Source organism: Canis lupus, chromosome 1 (genome assembly GCF_011100685.1).
Source record: "Canis lupus familiaris isolate Mischka breed German Shepherd chromosome 1, alternate assembly UU_Cfam_GSD_1.0, whole genome shotgun sequence".
In the NCBI taxonomy this organism is placed as follows: Eukaryota; Metazoa; Chordata; class Mammalia; order Carnivora; family Canidae; genus Canis; species Canis lupus.
This window is the reverse complement of record NC_049222.1, coordinates 54,229,901-54,247,832: the sequence shown is the minus strand read 5'-3', so window position 1 is coordinate 54,247,832 and position 17,932 is coordinate 54,229,901. Positions and strand designations below refer to the sequence as shown.

Here is a 17,932-nt window from a genome sequence, read left to right as displayed (position 1 = left end):
TATCTCCCATTAGCCTTAGTTATTTCTTGTCCTTCTAGCCATATTTTTCCATATTTACTTTATGCTTTCCTATCTCAGACTGGGAATCAGCCATTTCTCCAAGGAGCCCTGGTCCTGTCTAATGATAAGGGTATTTGGTATTCAAGACTTGAGCACTAGGTGTGCTCACTGCAACTTGGGTGTTATTTCTTCCTTCTAGGGGTTTTTAGCATAGAAAGCTAAATATATCTATATTTACATGATAAATTTATTATTTATGAAATAATGCTATCTCCAATTCAAATCCAATATCATAGGGTTCTCCTTTACCAAGAATTGAAGATATTATATCAAGTAATCAGTATAGAAAGCAATTCATAGAAAGCTTATTTATTACAGGCTAGTATAATTTGGTACATTTTATGGTACAAGTATTACTGGTTGATTTAGCTTACTTAGAATAATTTGTTTTGTGAGCTACGACAGAATAAGAAATCTGAGGAAAGTTTTCATCATGTTTGAAATTTGACTTGATACTCTTTGCATCTTTAATTTGTTCAGAATGACATACATGACTCATAATATTAATGTCCTTACAAGATGAAGAGTTTAGGGGTACATTTGCCATTTTAAAATTTCTTAAGTTATAATGAAACGCTGTTAAAAGATTTGGGCAGCCTGGGTGGTTCAGCGGTTTAGTGCCGCCTTCAGCCCATGGCGTGATCCTGGAGACCCGGTATCGAGTCCTGCATCGGGCTCCCTGCATGGAACCTGCTTCTCCCTCTGCCTGTGTCTCTGCCTCTCTCTCTCTCCTCTCCTGTGTATTCTCATGAATAAATAAATGAAATCTTTAAAAAAATTAAATATTTACTAATAAGGTTTTAAAGATATTGAATGTGTCCAATGTAATGTCTTAATGTTAGCTGTAGATTTTGCTAATGCAAGAGTCAATAAATACGTTGTTTGATTTAAAATTTTTTTATTATACTACCTCATATTTGTGCTGGTTTTTCTCATTTTAGATATTGAGTCATATCAACTTTCCTAATTAGGGCATTTTGAACTTTATCATATATATGTGAGGATTTCAATCAATTAAAACCAATTATACTATAATGAATGTTTTTTTACATGATAATAGCATTTTTGTTTATTCGTATTTTAAAATAGGTATTTGAGATCTTTTTGTTATGAACACATAATACAGTCTTTTAAATAAGAAGCATTGATGAATGAATGGGTCAGCTTTGTGGATTAAGTTCCTTCTTGCGAACAGCATAAAATCCACTGAAAGTAATCTCGGGTAGGTTATATTCTTAATTTATGTCAGGCTACTATATATTCAGCAGCTACTTTTAACATTTAAAAATATCTTTTAAAGAGCTGTTAAGCTCTTCCTTTGTGTGTCTCAAGTGTGAGGTGAACCTGACATTGCCTTTTGGCCAAGATTGCAGAGCAGGGCAGGACCAGATGAGTAATGCTTGCAGTGGTTCAGATCACTGGCAGCCCATTCCCTACAGCTGTGATTCTTGTTACTGGAAACCCTGGGCTTTGAATGAGAGACAGCAGCCAGTACTGACAGGTTTACTATAGTAGAGCAAACAAAACAAAAACAATAAATAAATAATTTCTACATTGACATTGACACAGTTGCACCAATTTTGTTTCAAGTGGAAAACTTAAACCTCATTCCAACTTCTGCCTTGAAAAAAAATAGCGAAGGCAGGCTGAAAATACTTGTCAGGGTAAATGCTTGCAGTGTATTCAGCTATTTCTTGGGCTTGGAAAGAAAAGCCCCCTTTGTGCTGGTTATTAAGATTTATATACAAGAAGGTTGCAGTGCAATTCCCTGTTTGACCATGCTAATTTATAATTAATTATGCAGTCTTTCAATTTTCCCCTCTTTCACTCCACTCTTTGCTCCTCCTTCTCTTCCCAATAAAAATACCTCTTTTCTTGCTTTACTGCTTTTATAATCCAGATGACTAATATGATACAATGAGAAAGTATCTGGGCAAAGGAACTCTGTCTCATTTTCTTTTTTTTTTTTTTTTAATTAATTAATTATTTATTTATTTATGATAGTCACACACACAGAGAGAGAGAGAGAGAGAGAGAGAGAGAGGCAGAGACACAGGCAGAGGGAGAGGCAGGCTCCATGCACCGGGAGCCCGACGTGGGATTCGATCCCAGGTCTCCAGGATCGCGCCCTGAGCCAAAGGCAGGTGCTAAACCGCTGTGCCACCCAGGGATCCCTCTGTCTCATTTTCTAGTTTATTTTGATTTAAACACTTTGTTAATTGAGGGGAAATAAGTGTAAAAATCTATGATTTCATCACGGTTGTTGTAATTGAGTTAAATGTCTACAGTTTCTTAGAAAACAATGTTTTAAGTCATTTTTAGTGTCTATACAAATACCCAAGTGTAGCCTAAATGAAGGCATTTTACTTCATATTTTCCTTGGAATGTATTTGAAAGCATTGACTTGATGACAGGGGAGTCAGTAAAATTATAAAGCTAACTTTATTTCCCTCCTGCCCCAGTAGTTTAATACCACCAAGGTGTTTCTCTGATATTAAGCCAAGGTTGAGGGGATAGGGGAGGTCTTTTCTCCTAGTGTCTATTATAATAAGAACTTAGTTTGAAATGTATAGGTAAAAAGCAAACAATTGAAAATGAAGCCATCTAGTTTTTACAGAAGTATTTAGCAACTTAGAAATTAGCTTAAGAACAGAAGATAGGTTTCTAATTGATAATAGGAAAAATATAAAGGCTAATGTTAAAATAGAATCACTTAGTTTTATAAGTGGTGACAAAAACAAAATGTAAAGATGGCATTGTACTTGAGCAGTGAAAGTCCATGTTGGTTGCTGGATCTCTGGGACCTGCATGGCTCTGACAGTCACCTGGCACCAATGTTTTCTGGGTGTTTCTGTGTGCAGATTAACTTCATTTAACCTCTGTAGTTTGCACCTGGAATTCCAGAAAGGTAGAAATAATTGTCCCTCTTTCCTGAAAGACATGTGAAAATTATGTCTTGTGGTGTTTTGTTTTTAAACAGTACTTTTCCAAAGTACTTATGCCTTAGTTCTTCTGTCGTATGAATCAAGTAAAGAGGAAAAGAAATCGTTCATATGTTAAATTCGGGGAAACCTCCACATTACCTGGTGGATGGATTGTTGATGGATTTAAAGTACATTTTACCCAAGATCACACATGATAATCTGACAAACTGGGACCAGAAAGGCCTTTTGGAGGAGGCCTTGTAAGGCTACATTAAATGTTGCCTTCTATGATATCTGCTGTAAGATTGACTAAATCTTGTTAGGGTTATTTCTAAGAAATACAAGCATTTCAGTAGATTTGTTACTGCTGTTTGTAAACACTTTAAGTGGCAGTTTGCATGTGTTTGAATCTTTTCTAACTGCGCTCTCAGGTGTTCTGTGAACAGAAGGCCTCTTCCTGCCAGCCCAGATGTACAGTCTTCCCTTCTGACATACCAGCCTGGAGGTTTCCTCACATGTGGCCCTCAGTCAATATGGGTGGGCCTGGAATTCGCTAACTGCTAGGTTTCCTCTGAGTTTTACTTGATGAAACATGCAATGATTAAATTTTCCATCAGTCCTGCTAGTGTTAATAAAATAAAACCGTGAATTAAATGAGAAATTTCTTCATCTTCTTAGGGAATAAATGCTAAAAGTTTATAGCAAAAATAACTTACCCCATCTAAGACCTGAGAGCCTAAGGAAATTCCTTATTTTATTTTCCTTAAACTCTGCTGAGGATGAACAATTTAACTGTTAAATTTGAGAGCCGAGTGTTTAGTATGTAGCTTACTACTTGAATTGTTCTAATTGATTTCTTCCCATATATACTTTAGAACAATTTGTACTCTTGTCTTTTTCTTTCCGTTTTCCTGTGAAGCAAATTACTTGAGCAGATGTAGTGCTGTGTGGAATACCATGACAGTGGTAACATTGGGGGGTCCACCTGGATCATCCAGGTGTGATGCTCTTCCTCTCAAAATCTTTAATTTCATGTTTTGCATATAAAGTAATATTCACAGGTTTCTGGGATTAGACATAGCTGTCTTTTGGGAGGTTATTTTTTGGCCTAACACAGTATTTTACTTTTTACCTATAAACTGTTGAAAGGTAGTAAGGTTGATAGGTAATAGGAGGGTGGGAATTAGAGAGTATGGAATCTGAAGGCTCATTTGACACATGGCTCAGTTACTTATTTGCTGTGTAAACTCTAGCAAGTTACTTAATCTCTTAGTCCTTGTTTCCTCTTCTGTAAAATGTAGACATAATACAAGATTAAATAATTTAATTGATGTAAAGTCATTAGAATAGTGCCTGGTACATAGTAGGCACTCAACAAACGTTGATGACTGTTATCACAGTTGGCTCAGAAAAGCTTTGCATAAACGAAGCAGCTGTGAAGGCTGGTACTTGGTGGTGGATACATTTGATGTGCTTTGCTTGTATTCATGAAAGTTCATTATTTGCTGCATGAAGGAACAGTGGCAGGATACCTAGGAAAACAGTTGTATGTGTGAAGAGGTGGAGAGATTTTGGTGGCAATGAGACTTCTCAACATATACCTTCTTTATATTGTCTTAATTTTTAATGGATAACAATTTGAAAAGGCCAACTACATAAAAGAAGTTCAAGAAATCAAAGTTCAGAGAGGATCATCTATATCTGATTATAGAGCTAATAAAATCCCCAGAGTAAAATTTGGAGGTTTTTTGGTGTCTGTTCCCTGATTTATGAATCCATGTTGTTCCCTTTGGTATATATGGTGATTTTCATTCTTGAGCTGAGACCAATTTTTATATTCAGTATGCTTTCACAACAACCTTTTGTTTAAATTTCATTTTTTATTGTGCTTCTAAATGTAGGTAGATTTATTAAGACTTGGTAATTAGATCATTGGGTAAGAACAAATCTTAGATAAATGTATTTCATTTGAAAGGCAAATCTTAAAAAAAAATGAAAGGCAAATCTTATTATTAAAATGACATAGAGAATTGTGAAGTATAATGATTTAAAATTAGACTTCTCTGTACTTATGAAGCTCTCATTATATAGTTTTTATTTTTCTGTTGGTTTTGTTTTTTTTAACCTTGCATTAATTTAAGTTAATGCTTTTGCTGCAGTTCATTCACTTTTTATTGTACTGCATTGTATTTTTAGATACTTTATTAAGATCCATAACAACAACTCCAACAGCCTGCATGAAGAAATCTGCTGTTTTGGTGAATATAGATATGCCTTAAAATATCGGCACCTTAACTTTGTGTGGAGCTTTATGTTTTGAATATTTTCCACTTAGTTTATTAAAGCTTTACAATAGCCATGGGAATTAGGTGGGTCAGGCATAGCTAAGGTCTTTTATCTTCTATCTTTGTATGTTATTGTTTACTTGCTTGTCTCTTCAGCTTGAGTACAGGCAAGGACCATCCGTGTTTTTATCATCTCTAGATTTCTAATACTTAGCCTATTATTGGTGCTTAAAAGTAGTTGTTGAATGTACAAATAAATGTATATAGGTGGAAGAAGAGATAAGGAAAATCACTAAAATTACCATTAGTGATTATTCTAGGCTTATGTGGCAAGGAATGAAATTGCCAGAACAAAATTCCTTGTCCTTGAACTTCTAGTCAGTGCTCCTCTCAGAATGACTGCTTGATTCTTTTTTTCTGCTTTAAATATAAGAGCAGCTTAGGGCTATTCAAATCCTTTGTGCCAAATGGAATAAACTAATCTCCAGCCCAAGGAGGATTTAGCACTTTTGCTCATCAAAATAATCAAAGGAAAATTCTTAAAGCTTGAATGCCTTAGCTGCACATTATGAGAAATTCAGTCTTGCTTATTCTGTTTATCATAAATTTTAAGTGATATGCTTATTCCTCTCTGTCTTACTCAGTTTTGGCTGCTGTAACAACTACTATAGGCTGGGTGGCCTAAACAACAGACATTTAATTTCCCTGTTGTGGAGACCCAGGCCCTCTGGGTTCCTAGTGAGAGCTACCTTCCTCCCTTATCCTCACCTGTCTCTTCTGGGGGCACTGACCCCATCATAAGGCTTCCGCCCTCATGACCTCATTACCTCCTAAAGGCCTTACCTCCAAGTACTAACACCCTGGAGACCAGGGCTGCAACATACAAATTTTGAACAGTCCATAGCACCATCCCTGTGTCAAAGTGTGATGATAAATTAGTTCTAAATGGTCCACACTCTTCTTCTCAATGATAAGGCTTCAGTAGACCTCTCAACGTTTCTATTTTTACGCATGATACAAGAAGTAGGGAAGGTCAGAACTGAACAGCTAACAGGCCCTTTTACCCTGGTTTTCTTCCCTTATAGTCACCATGATGGATCTAAGAAGTAAATTAATATTTGTTTTCACAACCCGTTTTTTCTAACTTAGTAAGCTGCAAATTGTAAAATGTGACGTGTCCAAATTTGAATTTACCAATTTCTTCCCCTTAGGTGGTTATACCATACACCTACCCAGGCAAGCCACACACTGGGGCTCATCTCCAGTGAGCTACCACCTTTGGTTAGTGAATAAGTCCGGCACTTCTTCCCCCCTTTTCCTTTTTGCCTTGTCCACCTTGTTGTGATACTCGGCTCTCTGCGGTCGCTGACGCCGCCACGAGCACCTGAAGCACCTGATTCCGGCAGGCATGCTGCTGGCATCTCAGCCGAGGCTCACGGGCGGGTCGGGGGGACACATTCAGGCAGGTGGCTCTTGAAGGCAGCAGTGGGTGGACGTCACAACACGCACGCGAGAACAAAAGCAGACGAGGTTGGTGTCCGTCCAGTCCTCAAAGGGCGGAGGGCGCAGAGGTCTCTGTTTTCACGGTTGTCATGGAGTCAGGAGGGCACAGGCCAGGGCGTGCTGGCCACCAGGTCATGGGGGTGCTTCCCTCCCTCCGAGGGTTCTCCACTTCGTTTTGAGACAGTGAGGAGCTCTAAGTGCTGTAGGTCTCACTACAAATCTGAAACAGGTCCTTTTGCTTAAGATGCATTTTTGCCCCCGTGCTACAATGGGGTCATTGTATCACTCAGAGGTGGCGCTGGGGATCCCCCGCGGGGAGGAGCCAGGAGACCTGGGCCAGCCGAACCAGAGGGTGCAGGCTTCCCTCGGCCTGCACCTGTTCGGGGGACCCCGAAAGAGCACGAGGTCCGGGGGTCGCTGCACGGCCTTCCACGTGGACTCCCCGAGCTCCCTGTAGGCAGGGTGAGGGAGGGTGGAGGCCCGAGGAGCTGGAGGAGGCCTGGCAGGTGCACGGGCACGGGGTCCTGCAGGTGCTCTCGTCTCCTTAGCCCGAGCTCTAACGGAGGGTGCTGGGACGGAGGCGTCGTGCCCGTGACAGGCGGAGAAGACTCCTCGGGCTCCTCCGCGGGCCCCCAGGCCGCATGCTGCACACTTGCACCGGGGTGAGGGATGCCCGGGCTGGGGCTGGGTGGGCCTTGCCATTCGGGGCGGCCTTGGGCACCACCCCCCGGCCCACTGTGCCCCAGCACCGTGCTGCCGAGTGAGGCGAGGACTCAGCCCCGGGAGGGAGGAGGCCTGCGTCAGCCTGCGGTTCCCAGTGGCTGCAACCCAGACAGCCACCGTGTGTCCTAGAGCGGGACGTGGTGGGGCAGCTCCGGGGTCGGCGAGTGCGGCTGGGACGGGGGCCAGGTAGATGCGGCCGTGGTCAGCGGTACCATGGGCAGGGCTGCGGTGACCGTGGGGACTCAGGCGCCCAGGCAGGGCATGCCCTGAAGTGGCCACAGTGACCTCCGCTGATGCCCACTGGTGTCCTGACCCGAGGCAGTGACGGCGGGGATGGGAGAGGCTGGAAGGGTGCAGGTGTGTCATGGGAGCCGTCCGAGCAGGATTGGGCAGTGCATCCGCACCTGAGCGAGTGTGGAGAGAGAGAGCAGAGGGCAAGATGATGGTTAGATGGCAGGATGGATGCATCTGCACCTGAGCCAGCATGGAGGAAGGGAGCAGAGGGCAGGAGGGCAGGATGGCAGGATGGTTAGATGGCAAGATGGTTAGATGGTTAGATGGCAGGATGGATGCATCTGCACCTGAGTGAGCGTAGTGTGGGAGAGAGCAGAGGGCAGGATGGCAGGATGGCAGGATGGATAAATGGCAGGATGGTTAGATGGCAGGATAGATGCATCCTCACCCGAGCGAGTGTGGAGGGAGAAGGCGGAGGGCAGGATGGCTGGATGGCAGTATGGCTGGATGGTTAGATGGCAGGAAGGTTGGATGGCAGGATGGTTAGATGGCAGGATGGATCCATCCACACCTGAACTAGTGTGGGGGGAGAGAGCGGAGGGCTGAATGGCCAGGATGTTGAGCTTAGACAGCTGGCTGTGGGGGATCCACCTAGAGATAGAGCTGCCTGAGAGGGACAAGATTCGAGAAGATAAGGTGTCAGTTATCTGATAATTATTTGTTTTGTTTTGTTTTGTTTAGAAGCTCAAAGTATAGATATAGAAGTCATCCACAGAGAGTTGAAAATATGGGGGTAGAGAAGACTTTGAAGGGAAAGAATGTAGAATGAGGATAGAGAGGAAATCCCATATTTTAACAGGTGAGTAGTCTCGAAGACAGCAAAAGAAACTTGGAAGGGTCACTTAGGTAGATAGCAAATTAGTGCTCTGCAGCTCTAAGTGTTCATCTGCCAGTTTATCACAAAATTATCGCTGACCACAACTTGTGTCATTCATACCCTGAAATTTCTGAGCCTTCGGTCAGCTCCCCACAGCGTGGTTGGCAGGGTTTTGGTTGAGTGAAAACGTTGATAGCGTTGAATATCATACAGGTTAGTTTTAACAGCTTTTTAAAGGTTTCTATGAAACTGTTGTTGGCTTCTGACTTTTTTTTTTTAGATTTTATTTATTTATTCATGAGAGATACAGAAAGAGAGAGAGAGAGAGAGAGAGAGAGGCAGAGACACAGTCAGAGGAAGAAGCAGGCTCCATACAGGGAGCTGGATGTGGGACTCGATCCTGGGACTCCAGGATCATGCCCTGGGCGGAAGGCAGGTGCTTTGACCACTGAGCCACCCAGGCGTCCCCATCTGACTTTTCTTAGGATGGTTGGCCTGTTTAACGATTTGTTTGCTTTAGGCAAGTCGATTGTTGGCTAACTGACCTTCTCTGCTATGTCACAGAGGAGAAAGTATCTAGAAAGCAAGGGACGGGTTAATAAGAACTGATACTGCCGAGGTGGAGGAGATGAAGGCAGAGCTCATGACATTGGACCGCCCAGGGCAGTTTAGCATGTATTTCCCAAAGTAGTCTCAGGGCAGTGCTGGGGGACTGATGTCACAGCGTGGTGACTAAGGCCAAATCAGAATGAAGGACACCATAGGAAGTGCCGGCTTTGGTGGTGAAAAAAGGAAAACTAGAATGTGTGACGAGTGTACCAGGCTTGTGCGAGGTTGTGTTGCTGTGGTTTCAGGCTGGGTGGCAGCCTGAGCATCTTCAGGGTCTGTGAGAAGAGGAGGGACATGGGGATCCCCCAACCCCATGGGCAGAGCTGGCAGCGACGAGGGAGAGCACAGAAAGCAGGTTAAAGTTCAGAGAGATGTCAGAGAGGAAAAGGAAAGGAGCCTCTCAGGAATGCAAAGGTCAAGCTGTGTGTCAGGGAGATGATGATATGTGTGGATGCCTGGGAGAAATGCAGCAGCCTTGGGGACAGGACAGGGAGTCCTCTGGGGAGAAATAAAGGAATCGACAGAGCTGCGTGTTTTTCTCCAAACATTTAGAAAGGCGGGTGGAAGGAATTGAATGATTGGGTTTACCTGGTGCAGGGACAAGCAGGGGGATTGTGTGGTGGTAGCTAAGGCATCTTGCAGGCAAAGGTTTTCAAACTATGCGGGGGGTCGGGGGCAGAAGTCAGTTCAGGTGGTCCACAAGCCATGTGCGCAGGGATGAAAGTGTCCAGTTGGGGGCAGAGAGCAGACACGGTAGGGATGAAAGGTTAGGACAAGACGTGTTGGTCCACGGGGCTGATGTGATAGTGTCCTGAACCACGGTGGGGGGGGGCAGGGGGAAGAGGCTGAAACAACAGATGTTCATTTCTCACAGTCCTGGCTGGAAGTTCAACACAGAGATACTGGCTCTCTCAGGTCCTCATGAGGGTTCTCTTCCTGGCTTGCAGATGGCTCTCACACGGCATCTCCTCTCACAGGGTACTGGATCCCACCATGGGGGTCCCATTCCCATGACCTAATCACTTCCCAAGAGCCCCTATGTCCAGAGCATCACATGGAGGGTTAGAGCCCCAATGGGAGTTTTGGGGAGGGTATTTTCAGCCCATAGCAGAAGGGAGGCTCAGTGAGGGGATTTTTGTCCTGGAAGAAGAGAAGAACTTTTCTACCTCTTCATGGTTTATAACATCGTGACTTCCCATCCAGAGTATCTGGGTGCAAATTAATGATATTTAACAGGTAAGCTTGAAGGAATAATAAACAGTAGGATTAATGTAATTTCATAAGTCTGTTTTATTGGTTATATAACCAGGTTGATGGTGTGGTTTGTGAAGTATACTATTTTGAGATAGGTGTAAATCATGGTATAACACATCAGATTTTTAATACAGAACTATTTAACATACAAGCTGAATTGAAACTGGTAAATAAAAATCTTTTTTTCTTGGATATGAAAGATACAGGTTTATTACATTGGTAAAATTTTTAATTAGCAAATGTTTTTTCTTACTATTTAAAATTTAAGGTATTTTTAAAATCAACTGTTTTTAAAAGATATCTGTGGGTAGTCTTTATAAGGCAGTTTTTCTCTTCAGGAATTTCTCAATCCTGGTTTTTTTTTTTTTAAGATTTTATTTATTTATTCATGAGAGACACAGAGAGCGAGAGAGAGGCAGAGACACAGGCAGAGGGAGAAGCAGGCTCCATGCAGGGAGCCTGTTGTGGGACTCGATCCCAGGACTCCGGGATCACGCCCTCGGCTGAAGGCTGCGCTAAACCGCTGAGCCACCTGGGCTGCCCCTCAATCCTGATTTAAATAATGTGGCTGTTTGAGCCCCATCTGAGCATTGACTGTACTTCTGCCTGCCTTTCAGAACTTGTTTTTAGAGATCAAACATTGGTGGACACTTGAAAGTAGTTTTGTTTTTTTTTTTTTGAAAGTAGTTTTAATCTCATCCGCAGCTCCCAAACACATATTTTAATGGAGCTAATGTAAGTGCTACATGTGTATTTTCTAAAAATTGCTTTCTCTTTAACTCTTCTAAATGGAATATAATGGAATTACTTTTCTGAAACTATAACTGTGACATATATTTGTGTAAGTAGAGGCAGTTGTCATAGAGGTAGAGCACCTATTTGAAAAGAAGTACTTTCTCAGGGTGTCTGGAAGTTAAGCGTCTGCCTTCTGCTCAGGTTATGATCCGGGGTCCTGGGATCTAGCCCTTTGTCAGTCTCCCCTGCTCAGTAGGGAGCCTACTTCTCCCTCTACCCTCCCCCTCCCTCATCCCAGCTCATGCTCTTTCGCTCTCAAATAAATAACTAAAATATCTTGAAAAAAAAAAAACTTTCTTTAAAGGTTGAGTTTGAGAGCCAGATCTTTTGTTATGATTAATATAATATGTTGGACTGTTTGTTTCGTTAATAAGTTGCTCAAACCTGCTTAGCTCACAACTTTAGTCTACACCCTACCCTCACAATTACACACCTCCCTTCCTCTTAGGTTCACACAGCAGTGGTTGAAGTGCCAGACACTTTAAACTGATAAGATAAGAAGCACATGGGCCGTTGCCATAAGCCAGGGGTCCCTACTGGGCCGGCTGACGCACACAGTCCTCCTCTGATGTCAAACAGCTGATAAGTAGCACCTTGGCTCCTTTCCCACATTTTGTGCCAGAGCGGGAAAAGGCTCTTTGTCTCAAAAAGCAGCTCTACTGAAGTATTTCTTTTTTAAATATATTATTGCTTTTCTTGACTGTAGGCCAGATTCCTGTCTGTTTAAACAGTTTAGCATTATTTCTGAATTGTTTGGCAGAAATGAATGTTTGTTAGCGAAAATATGTTTAATTCATTATGCATGATATTCTATGATATGTTTGTTACTCCTTCCTTACAAGGCTTCACATTTGGTATTTTTTTTACGAAAAAATAAGTGTGGCAAATTTGATGAAAGGGGTAGTTCAGTGGTCTTCTATAGAAAAGCTTTTATATACACTGTCATCAATATCACTCTATCTTTATGAACCTACTGGGAAAGGGGAAAGACTGACCATGGATGGGGATCAATTCAGCAACGCTTAACATCTGGCAGGCCATTTGTGTCAACATACTTACTGGCATTTATATTGGAATATGGAGAAATATTAGATTCATGAGATTTAACCGTTCAAGACTGGTGATAATCTGCTGGTACATATGCTAAACATATTCTTTCTACTGATTTAAAAAAAAAATCCAGACAGAACATGTTCTAGAGCCAAATTGTCATTATAGTGATAAAGTCCTAGCAATGTCATACTGTAAAATGTCTGCTTAACTATGTAAATGACTCATTCTGAAATCCTAAGGAGGAAAGGTGTAACATTCAAACCTGTGATTTTATGCCTGCCTTGTTAAAAAAAAAAAAAAAAGGGACCCCAAGGTGCCCATAGCAAAATGAAAGATCTGTAAACCTAAATAGCCTAGCTCATTTTACATAAAAAATTATTATTAATTCTGAGATCAGCTCAGATTAGTGAAATGCAAGTTTTACATTATCACCTAAACTTACATTTCTCAATACACACTAGTTGAATAAAGTTGGCAATGAGAATTATAGATTACAATCATCAGCATGTACAACCAATTAGAACCATGAATATCTGTTTAATGTCTATATTTTTGTCACCAAGGAAGCTGAAAAAAGTGTTTTGGGAATTTAGAAATGCCACTGAATTTCTACAGCTCCGTTCTTAAGCTATGATGTTCTATTGAGGCCACTTTTACAGCAACACAGTATTTTGTCTTTTGACTGTTGTATAAACTAATGTTTTATATTTGTCTGCCTGAGCGCTCTTTTAAATGGTTTTCATCTATTATCCTTGTTTAGTCCTTAAAACAGGTATAGGTATAGATACCAGTGTCATCTCCATTTTACAGATGAGAAATGAGGCGCAGAAAGGTTAACTAACTCACTCGGTAGCTCAGGAAGTGGGAGAGCTCAGAGACAAACCCTGGCAGGTGTGTCTTCAACAGGTGGCATTTTATCCTGTAAATTAAACAGGAATTAGACGTTTTGAACTTAGAGGAGACACTCATGAAACTCTCAAGAAGCCTGATGTGCTGTGTTTGTACTTAAGTCTTTGCTTGAAAGAAGGATTGAGCATCCAGTTCTAGGGTCTTCTGCGGCTTCCGTGCAGTGTGCAGAGTTCCGATGCCGTGTTCCTAATCATGGCATTCTTTAGTCACCAGGCAGGATTCGGCTAGTGGATTGTTAAGAATTAGCAGCTGTTATTTGTGGGGGGCAAAGACATTGACGGCATGGTAGCAAGTTGAGGGGTATGTACATGATCTGAAGTGGAAAAGCTGAATTGGGAGCACATGGTTGAAAACTTCTCTTGTATTTGCTGCACCACATAGAAGGACTATGGATTTTGAGACAAACAGAACAACAGGCAGGTCAACTGGTGCTGAACACTTATGAATGAGAACTTGTTTCAAGAGTAAAATCAATTTGTCTACAAGGTGAAGTAGGATGCTTCTCAGGGGTATCATAGTGTTTAAAAATGACTACAGTCACCAGTTAGAGAACTGTTTCCAAGGACAAAGTGTGAAAAGGACTTACATTCTGTCAATATTCTGACCTTACGTTCCCCTGAGTGATAACTTTATTCATAGCGGTGAGATTGACGCCTAAGCACAGGAAAGAATGTTTTAAATATCTCAGTGGTGTGTAATATCTTGTTCCAGTCTACTGGCAAGACATGATTCCTTAGTTTCCCAACAAAATATTATGGCATGTGCTGTTCAGCGAAGAGCTAGTAGAATCAACAAAGAAAGTAACCTCTTTGCAGAGGACTTGGTACCCACAGACTCAGGTTGTTAGCTTGATTGCTCCTAGTCCAGGGTGGTTCTGAATTCAGTGTAAAACAGGCATGTCCTAGATGGGATCAAAAGAATAATATTGTTTTAATAATAAGTATTATTAATAATGAAGTTACTGGAAGTAATGAGAGCACTTACTCAGTTCTAAAACATTTGTCAGATGCCTACTATGTGAAAAGAGAGTTAGTCCTCATTATTTGAGGATTTTGTATTTTCAGATGTCTACTCACTAAAATTTATTTGTGACCCCAGAATCAATATTCATGCTTTTACTGTCATTCGTGGACATGTGCATACTCAGAGCAGCGGAAAATATGACTCACCCTATGTGCGCATTCCAAGCTGAGGTCAAACAATGCAACACTCTGCCTTCTTGTTTCACTTTGCATACTGTAAACAAAAGTCCTTTTTGCAGTATATGTGATGCCATGTTTTTCTCTTTCTTGTGCTTTTTATTTGTGATTTGGCTGTTTAAAATGGCCCCCAAGCCTAGGCCTGAAGCGCAGTCTATTCTTAAGCAGAGAAAGCCTGTGATGTGCCTTATGGACAAAATACAGATGTTACACAAGCCTTGTTCAGGCTGGAGTTAGAGTGATGTTAGCAGGGAGCTCCGTGTTCGTGAATCAACACTGTGTTAAATAAGGTGCCTTCAAGTAGACACACACATAAAACAAGGTTTTGTGTTGATCAGTTGATGAAAATGTTGTGACTATAAGTTCACAGGAACCTAACCTTGTATTTCCCCTTGGGGGGGATGAATGGTTCAGTATTTGCTAATTTACTGTTTGTGTTGACTTTATACTAACAAGAATCAGCAGTAATTACAGGCTCTGGGGATAAGAAGATGAATACGATGTAGTTGTGCTTTTAAGGATCATGCTAATTGTGGAGAGAGACTTAAGTCAATGTTTAGGAAAATTGATGTACTAAAAGATCCTACATAGCTTGGGTCTTAAACCATGAAGACTCTTTTGGGTGGAGATGGCAGCTTATGGCTTTTATTAAAGAAAATTGTTATTCCTATTTTAAAATTAAGTGGCACTTGGGAAGATTGATTTTGATTCTGAAAACACTGCTCATCTTAGATAAAATAGGCTATTTTCTTGATAGTAAAATAGCAAAATAATGAGAATTGTAATTTCATATATGTGTTTTTGAGAGTGGACAGCAATACACATTATGTGCATTACATTAACTTTTACCAGGGACTTTTCCCTTTATTTTGATTGTTTCTTTAGTGGCTGCAACTACATTTAAACATTAGGAAGAGTGTAATCATAAATTTGCATGTTTTAGATGTCAGACCAGATTAATAGTCTTTTTTTTCTACGTTCATTTTTTTAGCATGATATTTATGCAGTTATTAAAAAGATTCTGCCTTTTAAAAAATATAGCTAAGTATAAGATGTTCAAAGGAGAGTCTATTAGTTTGTAGGGACTGCTGTAGGCCACAGTCACCTTGGACTATACACTCTTTGACATGACCTATTTCCAGTGTTTTCAGCATGTAGGATGGAGTCCTGAGTCACTGTCAATGGTATTTCTTGAGCCAAACCGCCTTTAAAAATATTTTCCTGATGGTATTTCTCTTTGCCCTATGTAACTTTAATGTTTTTAGGATACGTGGGTCAAAAATATCTTAAGACCAATAGTATCTTCAAAAACCAATTAGTAAACATCAGCAAATAAAGATCACCCACAAGTAAGGTGTCTGTCTGGTTCAGCTCTCTTTGAAGAAAACCATGTTGTAAGTTTGTGATTCCAACTTGGCAAGTCAAACTGAGTATTCTTTCTTACTTGTGGCATCAATTATAGTAGGAGAAAGGGTTTGGTTAGTAAGAAACTGCAAATTTGCCACCGTTTATTCAGGTGTATTCTTTTTTAAGAGAGAGAGTGTGTGCGAGTGTCAGAGAGGGTGTGGAGGGAGGGAGAGAGAGAGAATCTTAAGCAGTCTCCACGCCCAGCGTGGAGCCCAGCAGGTCTCCATCTCAAGACCCTGAGATTATGACCTGAGCTGAAATCAAGATTGAGATGCTAACAGAACCACCTCGGCACCCTGCAGGTGTAACTCTTTCTAATAAAACATTTATTGGGCATAAGCTGTTTGCAGAGCAAGCCAATCTTTAACAAAGGTTTGCAGATTTGATTTGGTATTGAAGGTAAATGTAAATGTTGAATTCTTTTGTAAAGCAAGGAACTTTCTGTAAAGCGTACAGTAACTCATTCTTTAGTAAATTCAGATTTTTATACCATTGATTTGCTTAAGGCTGTATACAACAGATGTGTGCTGAGCTTTCTAAATATCATTTGCTCTGTGATGTAACCCCAGATATCATTTGACTGAAAACATAAATCTGAGAAAGAAGTTGGGGCCAAGGTAATACTGTACAATGTGGATGGTTTCCTTTTTTCTTTTTTTAATTTAATGATCATGGGATGCCTGGGTGGCTCAGCGGTTTAGTGTCTGCCTTCAGCTCAGGTTGTGATCCCAGGGTCCTGGGATCGAGTCCCACATTGGGCTCCCTGTGAGGAGCCTGCTTCTCCCTCAGCCTATGTCTCTGCCTCTCTGTGTCTTTCATGAATATATAAATAAAATCTTAAAAAATAAAATGCTAAAAAAATGTAATGATCATAAATCCCTATCAGGCAGGTGTTATTTTATCAAGATAAAACTGAGACCCAGGGAGATTAAATAATTTATCCAGAGTCACACAGTTACCAAATGTTAAGGCAACTTTTTGGGTCCAGCTCTGCCTGACTCCAAATTCTTCTTTTTCGCTAATCAGTCATCAGAGTGTTTGCTTTTATCATTTCTGGGAACAAAAGCTAGGGCTTAGGAACTGGAAGACAGAGCCAAACTGCTGTTCAGACCAGAGGCCCTAGGGACTAAAGGTAAGGGTAGTAGGTTGAACGGTATTTCCACCCCCTATTCCCCATGTGTCCACTTCCTGAGCCCAGAAACTGTGGCTGTGACCTTATTCAGAAAAAGAATCTTTGCCAGGTGTAATCAAGTCAAGGATCTTGAGATGAGTTCATCCTGGATTACTCAAATGGGCACTAAATCCAATGATGAGTGTCTCTGTAAGGAAGAGACAGGGCGATAACACAGCTGAAAGAGGAGGTAGTGGCAGCGTGAAGGGGACAGGGTATCAGGAGAAGCAGAGAGTAGGCTCTAGGTCAGGAGCAGCTAGAAGCATTCTCCTGAGGCCCCTCCGAGGGAGCACTTCTGGCCCTGCCTAGCTCTGAGTTCTGGCCTTCTACATCTGTGAGAGAATGAAGTTCTGTTGTTTGAGCCTGCCCCCCCACCCCCATTTGTGGTGGTTTGTTATGGCAGCTCCAGGAAACTAATGTAGAGTAGTCAACTTATTCTGAAGCACTAGGAGGGGTCTGAAAAACCTGGCTAGAGTCTGTATTTTGCCAGTGATAAGCCTTATATTCTTGGGCAAATCCCTTACCTTTGTCTCCAGTGTTTCATCAGGAAAGAGGATAAGAATAGCAGGCCCTGTGGGTGCCTGGGTGGCTCCATTGGTGGAACACCTGCTCAGTGATCACATGGTAGTAGCTACTCTGTTGGACAAGCCTGGCCCTATAAACTTTGTAAGAGAATAGTGTGTTTTTAGTTTTTCTCTCTACAAAATGTCAAGGTTTCTGAGGACATAGTAGGCATTTGGTGAATATTAGTTGAGTGATCTAATAAAGCACCTACATAGTATAATAGGACCTTTGTTTTTTATCTTTGGAGGAAATTGTACCTGTGAACTACTTAGTTCTTCTATCGAGCACCTGGTGTGTGCTAGGCCCTTTATTTAGAGCAGATGATAGAAAAGTGAATAAGTTAGAGAATCTTGACTTTCAAAGAA

General features: G+C 41.3%; 1 protein-coding gene and 1 long non-coding RNA gene across 6 annotated transcripts in view; one reads left to right on the top strand and one right to left on the bottom strand.

Annotated features, from left to right (window-relative positions):
- The window catches only part of LOC102152011, a 54,747-nt gene extending 37,090 nt beyond the window's left edge, over positions 1–17,657 (bottom strand). For 2 of the 5 annotated variants that reach the window (XR_005353791.1, XR_005353790.1), the window contains exons 1-3: positions 17,528–17,657; positions 14,058–14,127; positions 2,823–2,952 (exon numbers count right to left, since the gene is read on the bottom strand). This is a non-coding gene — a long non-coding RNA (uncharacterized LOC102152011). Of the gene's footprint in view, positions 1–2,822; positions 2,953–13,163; positions 13,333–14,057; positions 14,128–17,527 lie in introns of those variants that run through there. The other 3 variants (XR_005353789.1, XR_005353787.1, XR_005353788.1) reach the window with 2 other exon arrangements.
- PDE10A (phosphodiesterase 10A) overlaps positions 1–17,932 on the top strand; it is a 298,525-nt gene that overhangs the window by 62,995 nt on the left and 217,598 nt on the right.